This window comes from Odocoileus virginianus, chromosome 25, assembly GCF_023699985.2.
Source record: "Odocoileus virginianus isolate 20LAN1187 ecotype Illinois chromosome 25, Ovbor_1.2, whole genome shotgun sequence".
In the NCBI taxonomy this organism is placed as follows: Eukaryota; Metazoa; Chordata; class Mammalia; order Artiodactyla; family Cervidae; genus Odocoileus; species Odocoileus virginianus.
In genome coordinates, this window is record NC_069698.1 from 35115836 (window position 1) to 35125882 (window position 10047).

The window sequence follows — 10047 nt, forward strand, 5'->3', positions numbered from 1 at the left end:
TATCTATATTAATAGTGGAAGAAAATTAAGAAATTAAAATAATGAATATATGAGAAATATATATTTCAGACAAACAATGTGTTGCTGGTGTAGAGGATAATTGGATGTATTGGGTTTGGGGGAAGCAAAAGCTTAAATCCCAGGCAGCCATTTGGATTGGCTATAGCTATGTCTGCACTGAAGTTATTCCTAGTATTGTCAATGAACTGTAAAAGTTATTTTATGTCATAAAAAGTTTAAGAAGCAGTACTCATCAGGAATAATATGATCAAATAATTCTGTAAAAAGTTAAAAGATCTGTCATACATGCAACCAACTTAATGTACTCCACTTATACTAAATTAGGTGTTCTGCACAGGTTTTCTACCAAAACTTATTGAAAATAGCATTTTGTTGCCATGACAACCTAGAAGAGCAATTGGAAACTAGAGCATTAAAGGTGAGACAGAAAAGACAGACAAATAGCTCATATTTAGCTAGATGGTATTTCTTTTTAATTTTTATAAATCCAGGGAAAATTTTGAAATTTTTTAGTGTTCAAAAATATTTTGAATAGTTTTCCCCCTTAAAATCATATAGATTTAGAATATCCAGTTATACTTGCATCATCTGCTGGTTACTTTCTTAAATTTATTAATTTTAATTGGAGGCTAATTACTTTACAGTATTGTAGTGGTTTTGCCATACATTGACATGAATCAGCCATGGGTATACATGAGTTCCCCATCTGCTGGTTATTAAATGAGTCAACCATCCTTCATTTTTTCTAAATCTCAAAAGCCTATTTCATCTACTTGAGTGTTGATTGCTTTTGGTAGATTCAGAAGATTTTGACCCTTAGCTCAGCATATGATAGCTATTTATTGATTGAAACTCTGATTTTCAAAATGTGTTTTATAAATCCCAAGTGTTTCACAAAGTGTTTCTAAGGTTTTTTTGGAAGGAAGCGTGGTTATTATGGTTACTTGGTTTAGGTGCTTTCTATTTCTTTTAGATTTTTACCTTACCACCACACTGGAAATTGCAGTTGTGGTACTCAGCAAAAGAGTAGGCACTTTCAGAATTCTAAATGTTTGCAGCAATTTGATAAAAATTTGAACAATAAATGCACATTTTCTATTTGTATATATAAGATATTCTCAGTATCTTATACTCAAAGGTAAAAATTAGAATATGAAAGGATAAATGTGGTAGATTAAAACACTAAACAGGAAAATGTAAGCAAAGATAGTCATGATAAAATAATCACAGTCATCCTAAAACGTTAAGCATAATTTTGGTAAAGAAGCAATTATATAAGAATATATACAGATAGTAAAATTTTATATTAACCTTCAGATAGGCTAAATTTAATTCTGTAATTTCTATTTGTAGGATTTTGAGAACACTTTATTGAAGTCAACACTTATGAATTCCTCGGCACTGCAGGATATTAATGACAAGGAATCTACCCTAAAGGAAATTGATGTGTCTACATAAAGAGATATAATGTATTCAGTTAAGCATTGGAGAAAAAATATAGTATAATATTTTTTAAAATCAGAGTAAGAAAATGTTTTTTCTGAAAATTAAAAAATAAGCTTCATATAGAAAATGATAGTCAACCATCAAGGTGTGGACAGGCATTGTTTTGGGCAAAGCAGAACTTTGCCAGACAAATTGGAATGTGTGGACACCATATTCATGGAAGATGTTACTGATGGGAGTGTGGAGCTGTGTAGAGATAGAAAAACAAAATTTAGAGCCTCTAATATTATCATCAAGGAGTGTATATTGGAAGTTTAGATTCATGTTCACTCTCTCACAAAAATTATCTAGCTAAAATGTGTGTGACCACAATTTCTGCAGATTAGGAAGAAAGGTTTAAACTAGGATTCTTGAATGCAAGTGAGGTGAATTACTCTTGAAAACCTCTCTCCATTTGCAAGCCCAAGATCTGTCAATATCAGTCAAGGAAAATAAGGTTTTGAAGAGTTCTTTAGAATTGCAGGAGCCTCTTTTCATCCCTGCCAGGTGATGGAGTAAGGATGGAGGGAAAGAGACTGTCCTTTCTGTCCTGGATGCCACATGCAAAGTCCCTCCCACTCCCACCACCCTCCTTCCTGTGAGCAGAAAAGGAAAAGGGGAGAAGTGCCAAAATTGGCTTCAGGGGAAGGTAAAAAGTTTAATACAGAGATTCACTCATCCTTTCACTTATTTACCTGATAAATAATTATCAGGCACCTACTGATGGAAAATAAAACCAGCTCAGAATTTATAACCTCAGAGGGACAGGCAAGCATTAAACAACTAAACAGATATACCCCTGACTTTAACAGGAAAAAAGTACATGTGCTCCTGAAATGTTTGTTGAATGAGTAACAGATGCTGTCACTGGAAAAACTGGGAGAGATAAACAAGGGGTAGACTTAGCTTGGTGGCAAGGGAGATCTTTCTGCAGGTCTAGGCAGAAAAGGAGGACAGTGTCTTCACTTCCTTTATGGTCATCATAAAGAGCTTCTTAGCCCCATGAACTAGTAAGTCAAGTTAGAGAAATCAGTATAGAGTCTGGAAGAAGACCCTAGCATTCTAATGGCCCTCAACGTGTTAGAGTCAGCCACGCCAAGTTATCTGTTTAGGGAGGGGTTGATGCAGGTGTGTCCGGAAATGATTTGGGGATGAAGACATCCAGACCTACTACCTCTGTTCCCCATTTTATTCCCAATATACGTATATTTTTAAAGTCATTAGGTTATATGCTAACGAACTCCAATGGGGATGTACCAGAATCCAAAATGATCATCCCAGTTTGTATTAAGAACTTTATACCTTTTTGCAACTGTTGTATTATTTGACTTCACAAATATTTAAAAATCTAAACTATTTTTTCAATTGTTTACTATCCAATTAAATGACCTCTTAAGTGTTGGAAAAGCTAGGAGATACTTAGCTCATAGATTCATGATGATTTCTTGCCTCTCTGTTCTTTATTTTTTAACTTATTATTGTGTATTGGAGTTTAGTTGATTAGCTATGTTGTGGTAGTTTCAGGCGTATAACAAACTGATTCAGTTATATGTATACATCTATCTATTCTTTTAAAAAATTTTCCCCAATAGGTTGCTATATAATATTGAGTAGAGTTCCCTGTGCTATATACTAGGTCCTTGCTGGTTATCCATTTTAAATAAAGCAATGTACACATGTCCATTCCAAATGCTCTAACCATCCCTAACTTGTCTTTGATCTTGAAAATGCTGGAAAATAAAGGCTGTCTTATGAATCTTATGTGTCCACTCTTTGGAGAGAAATATTATAGCATCAATTCCTTATGTAATATGGCCAGTGTATTTTTTCTGGTATAAAAGATTTCACCATAGAAATGTACTCACTTTTGCTGTTTTTATTTTTGTTCCCCCTTTCTGTTCAGGTTTATTTTAAAAGGGTTTCTTTACAATGCAGAATATTTAGACCTTTTTACAGATAAATGGGCTTCCCTGGTGGCTCAGTGGTAAAGAATCCTCCTGCAATGCAGGAGATGCAGTTTCGACCCCTGGGTGGGTAAGATCCCCTGAAGCAGTGTGTGGCAACCCACTCCAGTATTCTTGCCTGGAGAATCCCAAGGACAGAGGAGCCTGGCAGACTATGGTCTCTCAGTTCATTTCAGTTCAGTTCCGTGGCTCAGTTGTGGCGGACTCTTTGCGACCCCGTGAACCCCAGCACACCAGGCCTCCCTGTCCATCACCAAGTCCTGGAGTCCACCCAAACCCATGTCCATTGTGTCAGTGATGCCATCCAACCATTTCATCTTCTGTTGTCCCCTTCTCCTCCTGCCCTCAATCCTTCCCAGCATCAGGGTTTTTCAAATGAATCAGCTCTTCGCATCAGGTGGCCAAAGTATAGGAGTTTCAGCTTTAACATCAGTCCTTCCAATGAACACCCAGGACCGATCTCCTTTAGGATGGACTGGTTGGATCTCCTTGCAGTCCAAGGGACTCTCAAGAGTCTTCTCCAACACCACAGTTCAAAAGCATCAATTCTTCTGCCCTCAGCTTTCTTTATAGTCCAACTCTCACAGCCATACATGACCACTGGAAAAAACCATAGCATACTGTGTCACAAAGGGTCAGACACAGCTGTAGCAACTGAGCGTGCACACACAGATAAATGATAGCTTGTATGTATATCTTGAAAGCATAGTCTAGAGGATAAGGAGACTTTTACGTATGTCAGTAACCATGAGTTACCTGACAGTGTGTTCCTTGCTTTTCCTACAATTTCTATTTTGCTGTGCTGCAGTATAAACATGCATTTGGCACATAAGCCTTTCCCTTAGAAATAGTGTATGCACAAATATCGCAGTGACAGATGTACCTCCAGAAGGAAATTTAAATTGACTTTTTTTTGAGTCCTAAAACCTTTGTTTCCCCCCACACATTCTCTCTAACTTTACATGTCATTCCACATAACTCAGCTTATTGCTATTATGGCTGCTGTGACACCATTGTTTTCTAGGCACTTGATATATTTGGAAAAACACTGAATATTTGTGACTACAACAAAGGCCTCTTTTATGTTTTCTGGGTCTTTAGCTATTTCTCTTCCTGATACAATTTCCTTTTGAATAAAATGGAGCACTTTTATACAAAAAAAATCTGAGTTCATCAAATATTTATTTATAGTTTTATAGTCTCTTAATTGCATTTTATTTCACTCAACCTGGCACTCAGTTTTATTTTGCTGTGTTTGAATTTTCAGTTTATGTGGCAACTGCAATATACTCAAAAGATCTTAGGAAAATTTTCCAGGACTCCTATTTTCTGATTAACTTGGAAATCAAATGATGGGATGTATCCACTCATTGTAAATTGACACTGGCTTTTTTTTTTTTTAATAGAAAGAGAGAGTAAAGGAGAGAGGGAAGCAGAAAGAAAAGAAAAGTTGAAGGAAGAAAGAAAAGTGTCAGATTTTCCTAACTTTAGACAGAATGGATTGTAAAGCTGAAAGGAACTTTAGAGGTAATGTATTATGCTTTAATGATTCTCTACCTCTAGGACTATGATGCTGTAATTTTAATAAACATACTATTCCATGACTCCACATAATAATAATTGTTCTTTCAGTAAATATTGATAAAAGTATGTGGGGGAAAGAGCTTTATGAATTTACTGATACTGAAAAATTAAACTTGCATCTGTATAAATTTGGAAAACCAATGTGGCCATATCTGGCCCCATTACTTCATGGCAAATAGAAAAGGAAAAGAAGAAAGCAGTGACAGACTTCCTGTACTTGGGCTCTAAAATCACTGCAGATCATGACTGCAGCCATGAAATCAGAAGACGATTGCTTCTTGGCAGGAAAGTTATGACAAACCTTGACAGCATGTTGAAAAGCAGAGACATTGCTCCACCAACAAAGGTCCATATAGTCAAGGCTGTGGTCTTCTCAGTGGTCACGTGTGGTTATGAGAGAAGGACCATAAAGAAGGTAGAGCACCAAAGAATTGATGCCTTTGAACTGCAGGGCTGGAAAAGACTCCTGAGAATCCCCTGGATGGCAAGAAGACCAGATCAGACAATCTTAAGGGAAATCAACCCTGAACTTGTTGGAAGGACAGATGCTGAAGCCGAACTCCAGTATGTAGGTCAACTGATACAAAAAGCTGACTCACTGGAAAAGTCCCTGATGCTGGGAAAGATGAGGGTAGAAGGAGAAAACATCCCGGAGCCAGATGTAGAGCCAGACATCTGGAGTGCAAAGTCAAGTGGGCCTTAGGAAGCATCACTGTGAACAAAGCTAGTAGAGGTGATTGAATTCCAGCTGAGCTATTTAAAGTCCTAAAAGATGATTCTGTTCAAGTGCTGCATTCAATATGCCAACAAATCTGGAAAACTCAGCAGTGGTCACATGACTGGAAAAGGTCAATTTTCATTTCAATCCCAAAGAAAGGCAATTCCAAAGAGTGCACAAACTACCACACAATTGCACTCATCTCACACACTAGCAAAGTAATGCTCAAATTTTTCCAAGCCAGGCTTCAACAGTACATGAACTGAGAATTCCCAAATGTTCAAGCTGGATTTAGAAAAGTCAGAGGAACCAGAGATCAAGTTGCCAACATCCGTTGAATCATCAAAAAAGCAAGAGAGTTCCAGAGATACATCTACTTCTGCTTTCTCAACTATGCCAAAGCCTTTGACTGTGTGGATCACAACAAACTGGAAAATTCTGAAAGAGATGGGAATACCAGACCACCTGACTTGCCTCCTGAGAAACCTGTATGCAGTTCAAGAAGCAACAGTTAGAACCAGACATGGAACAAAGGACTGATTCCAAATTGGGAAAGGAGTATGTCAAGGCTGTATATTGTTACACTTATTTAACTTATATGCAGAGTACACATGGGAAATGCTGGACTGGATGAAGCACAAGTTGAATAAAGATGGCAGGGAGAAATATCAATAACCTCAGATATGCAGATGACACCACCCTTATGGCAGAAAGCAAAGAGGAACTGAAGAGTCTCTTGAAAGTGAAAGAGCAAAGTGAAAAAGCTGGCTTAAAGCTCAACATTCAGAAAACCAAGATTATGGCATCTGGTCCCATCACTTCATGGAAAATAGGTGGGGAAACAATAGAAACAGTGACAGACTTTCTCTTCTTGGGCTCCAAAATCACTGCAGGTGGTTACTACAGCTATGGAATTAAAAGATACTTGCTCCTTTGAAGAAAAGCTGTGACCAATCTAGATAGCATATTAAAAAGCAGAGACATTACTTTGCCAACAAAGATCTGTATAGTCAAAGCTAAGGTTTTTCCAGTAGTCATGTATGAATGTGAGAGTTGGACCATAAAAAAAAGCTGAATGCTGAAGAATTGATGCTTTTGAACTGTGGTTTTGGAGGAGACTCTTGAGAGTCCCTTGGACTGCAAGGAGATCAAGCCAGTCCATCCTAAAGGAAATCACTCCTGAATATTCATTGGAAGCACTGATTCTGAAGCTCCAATATTTTGGACACCTGATGCAAAGAACTAACTCATTGGAAAAGATCTGGTGCTGGGAAACATTGAAGGCAGTAGGAGAAGTGGACATCAGAAGATAAGATGGTTGGATGGCATCACTGACTCGATGGACATGAATTTGAGTAAGCTATGGGGGTTGGTGATGGACAGGAAAGCCTGGCATTCTAAAGTCCTTGGTGTTACAAATAGTGAGACAGGACTGAGCAACTGAATTGAGACTGAAACTGAGAAGAAAAGGGTGTCAGCGGATGAGATGACTGGATGGCATCACTGATGCAATGGACATGATCTTGGGCAAATTTCAGAAGATGGTGTGGGACAGGGAGGCCTGGAGTGCTGCAGTCCCTTGGGTTGCAAAGAGTCAGACATACTGGTGACTGAACAACAGCAATTATATACATCATGACTTGGTTGGGGATAATTCTTGGTGAACATAAAGATTAAGATTTGAAACTTTTGTGAAATAAACCGTTCTGGGCCAGAATGCCAACTAGTCAGGGAGCACAGAACTTCAATTCATTCTCTTTTTATATATTAAAAGTCAAAACCAAAAAAATGAAGAAACTTGCCCAAGATCATATTGACTAAAAATCTAGACTAATGATTGATTCTCTTAGCGAAGTAATTTTTCTGTACTTCAATACATAGTAAGGAGTTTGTCAATTACATACCTAGAGAATTCAAGTTGGATACTTGAAGTAAGGATGACTTTAGCGTATAGGGGTTTTTTTTTTGGTTTAATTACCTCAATTTTGCTTGCGTGTATCCATGTATATTGAGATCAGATTTAGAATTTCAGCAAAGATTAGAGTAAAAAGTATTGGCCCATGATAAATTGGTAACAGCGGTACTGAATGCATTGCTTTCAATTAATAAAGAGGCACTAAAAGGAAATTTCAATCTACTGAGTTGATATTTAATTACATATTCATATAAATTCATATGAATCTTCAGATCTGATAACATATACTTCTAGTAATTGAGTTCCATAAATACTAACTCATCACCTGAATGGTTGAAACGACAGACTCAAGAATTCCTGAATTTAAACTTTAAATGATAGGAAGGCAGGTTTTATTCCACAGGTGCTAGTGGTGCTTGCCAAAGCAGGATATGTAAGAGATGGGGGTTCAGTCCCTGGGTTGGGAAGATCCCCTGGAGGAGGGTGTGGCAACCCACTCCAGAATTCTTGCCTAGAGAATCCCAAGGACAGAGGGGGAGTTTACAGTCCATGGGATTGCAAAGAGTTGAACACAATGGAACATGCATGCACATAATTCTTCACTAAATTTCAAACAGCATTATGAACACTGAAGCTCATAAGATAACCCGATAAAAATTAAGGCTTCTCCTAGAATTATGAGGAAGGGTAAAACTGGCTCTTGAATGAGGCAGGTCATGTATTCCATAGCACAGACATGGTTTGAAAAGAATAAGTAAATCTGGGGAGAATTTGACCAAATGCTCATCCTTGCATTTTAGTCAGTTATAGGCCTGAACAGATGCCGAGGTGTCACCTCTGAAGAATTGGAAGGAAAACCTTGGATTCAATGGTCTCTTCCTGGAAGTGACTGATAACTATTATTTAGAAAAGAAATAAAATAACAGTTTGTGCCTACTGCTGATGTGGTTATATTGTAATAGCTTTATTTTTTCACTTTCAAATATTTATTTTATTATATCTTACCAATGATATTGATAGTCTTCAGAAGAATCATTTACTATTATTAAACTGTAATAGAATTAATAAATTACTTTACACATAAATTTATATATAAATATATAAAAATTACAATGACATTTCAAATATATTCATATAAAGTTGTAATAATTTTAAATGTAACAAATCTCCTTTGTAGCCCATTGCAATGAACTGAATGTTTGTATCCCCACTCCTGCCCCCCTCCCCTGACCAAATTCATGTGTTGAAATTCTACTTCTCAATATGATAGTATTAGGAGATTGGGCTTTTGGGCAGGAATTAGGTCATGAGAGTAGAACTTTCATGACAGCAACTAGTGCCCTTATTAAAGATACCCCCAATGCTCTTTAGGTTTCTTTCCTTCATGTGATGACCTAACCAGAAGTCCACAATCTGAAACCCAAAAAAGTGCCCTCTCTATAACCCCTAGAGCAACTTTCTAACATAGCCACACCCAGCGATACTCTTTGACATGACTTATAGACTGAGCTATATATTCCTTCACAGCTTTGAGGACTTATGTTTTCCATTTTCCAATCAAAATCCTAGCAATAACTCTTTCTTTTAGATCTGTAGCTAGTGGTGAAAATCCATATTCTTTACATGATTTCTTAATTGCCCTGACCCTAGAATAAACTAGTATTTCTAATGGTCCCATAAGGAAAATAAAATAGTAGATATTATAATCAGTTTGGGATTCTACTTGAGTAGGGTGGACTTCATATTCCATAAGATCCTTCCAAGTGTTAAAATGTCTTATTCTGTAAGATCTATCTTTATTGTAGAATAACTTTTTCCCTAAGAAAACAGTCCAACAAGTGTTGAGTGTACTCATGGCTTATGAAAACAAAAGACAGGGAGGTGTTATAAAAGCCAAAGAAGTTTAAAATAACTAAAAACAGAGGATTTTGTTTAACAAATTCTCATGCACTTAAGGCAACATAATGGCAAAGTATCAGTCCTACTGAAGCTCACTATGGGACCACCCTCAGGGTTCCTATAGTGGACCAGATATAGACGAAACTCTCATGAACTTCTTTTCAGTACTCCAGGAAAATTCAGCATCCTTGAGTGGACTGTTACATTAAAGACCAAATCAGGTTATGGAAAAGTTTGTTTGCAGCTTGTAGTATGGTTGACTTCTTTTGTTAACCATACCTCACTGATTTGTTCTTGTTCAGTCACTCAGTTGTGTCTGACTCTTTACCACCCCATGGACTACAGCAAGCCAGGCTTCACCGTCCTTTACCGTCTCCCAGAGTTTGCTCAAACTCAGGTCCATTGAGTCAATGATGCCATCCAACCATCTCATCCTCTGCCTTCCCCCTTTCCTCCTACCC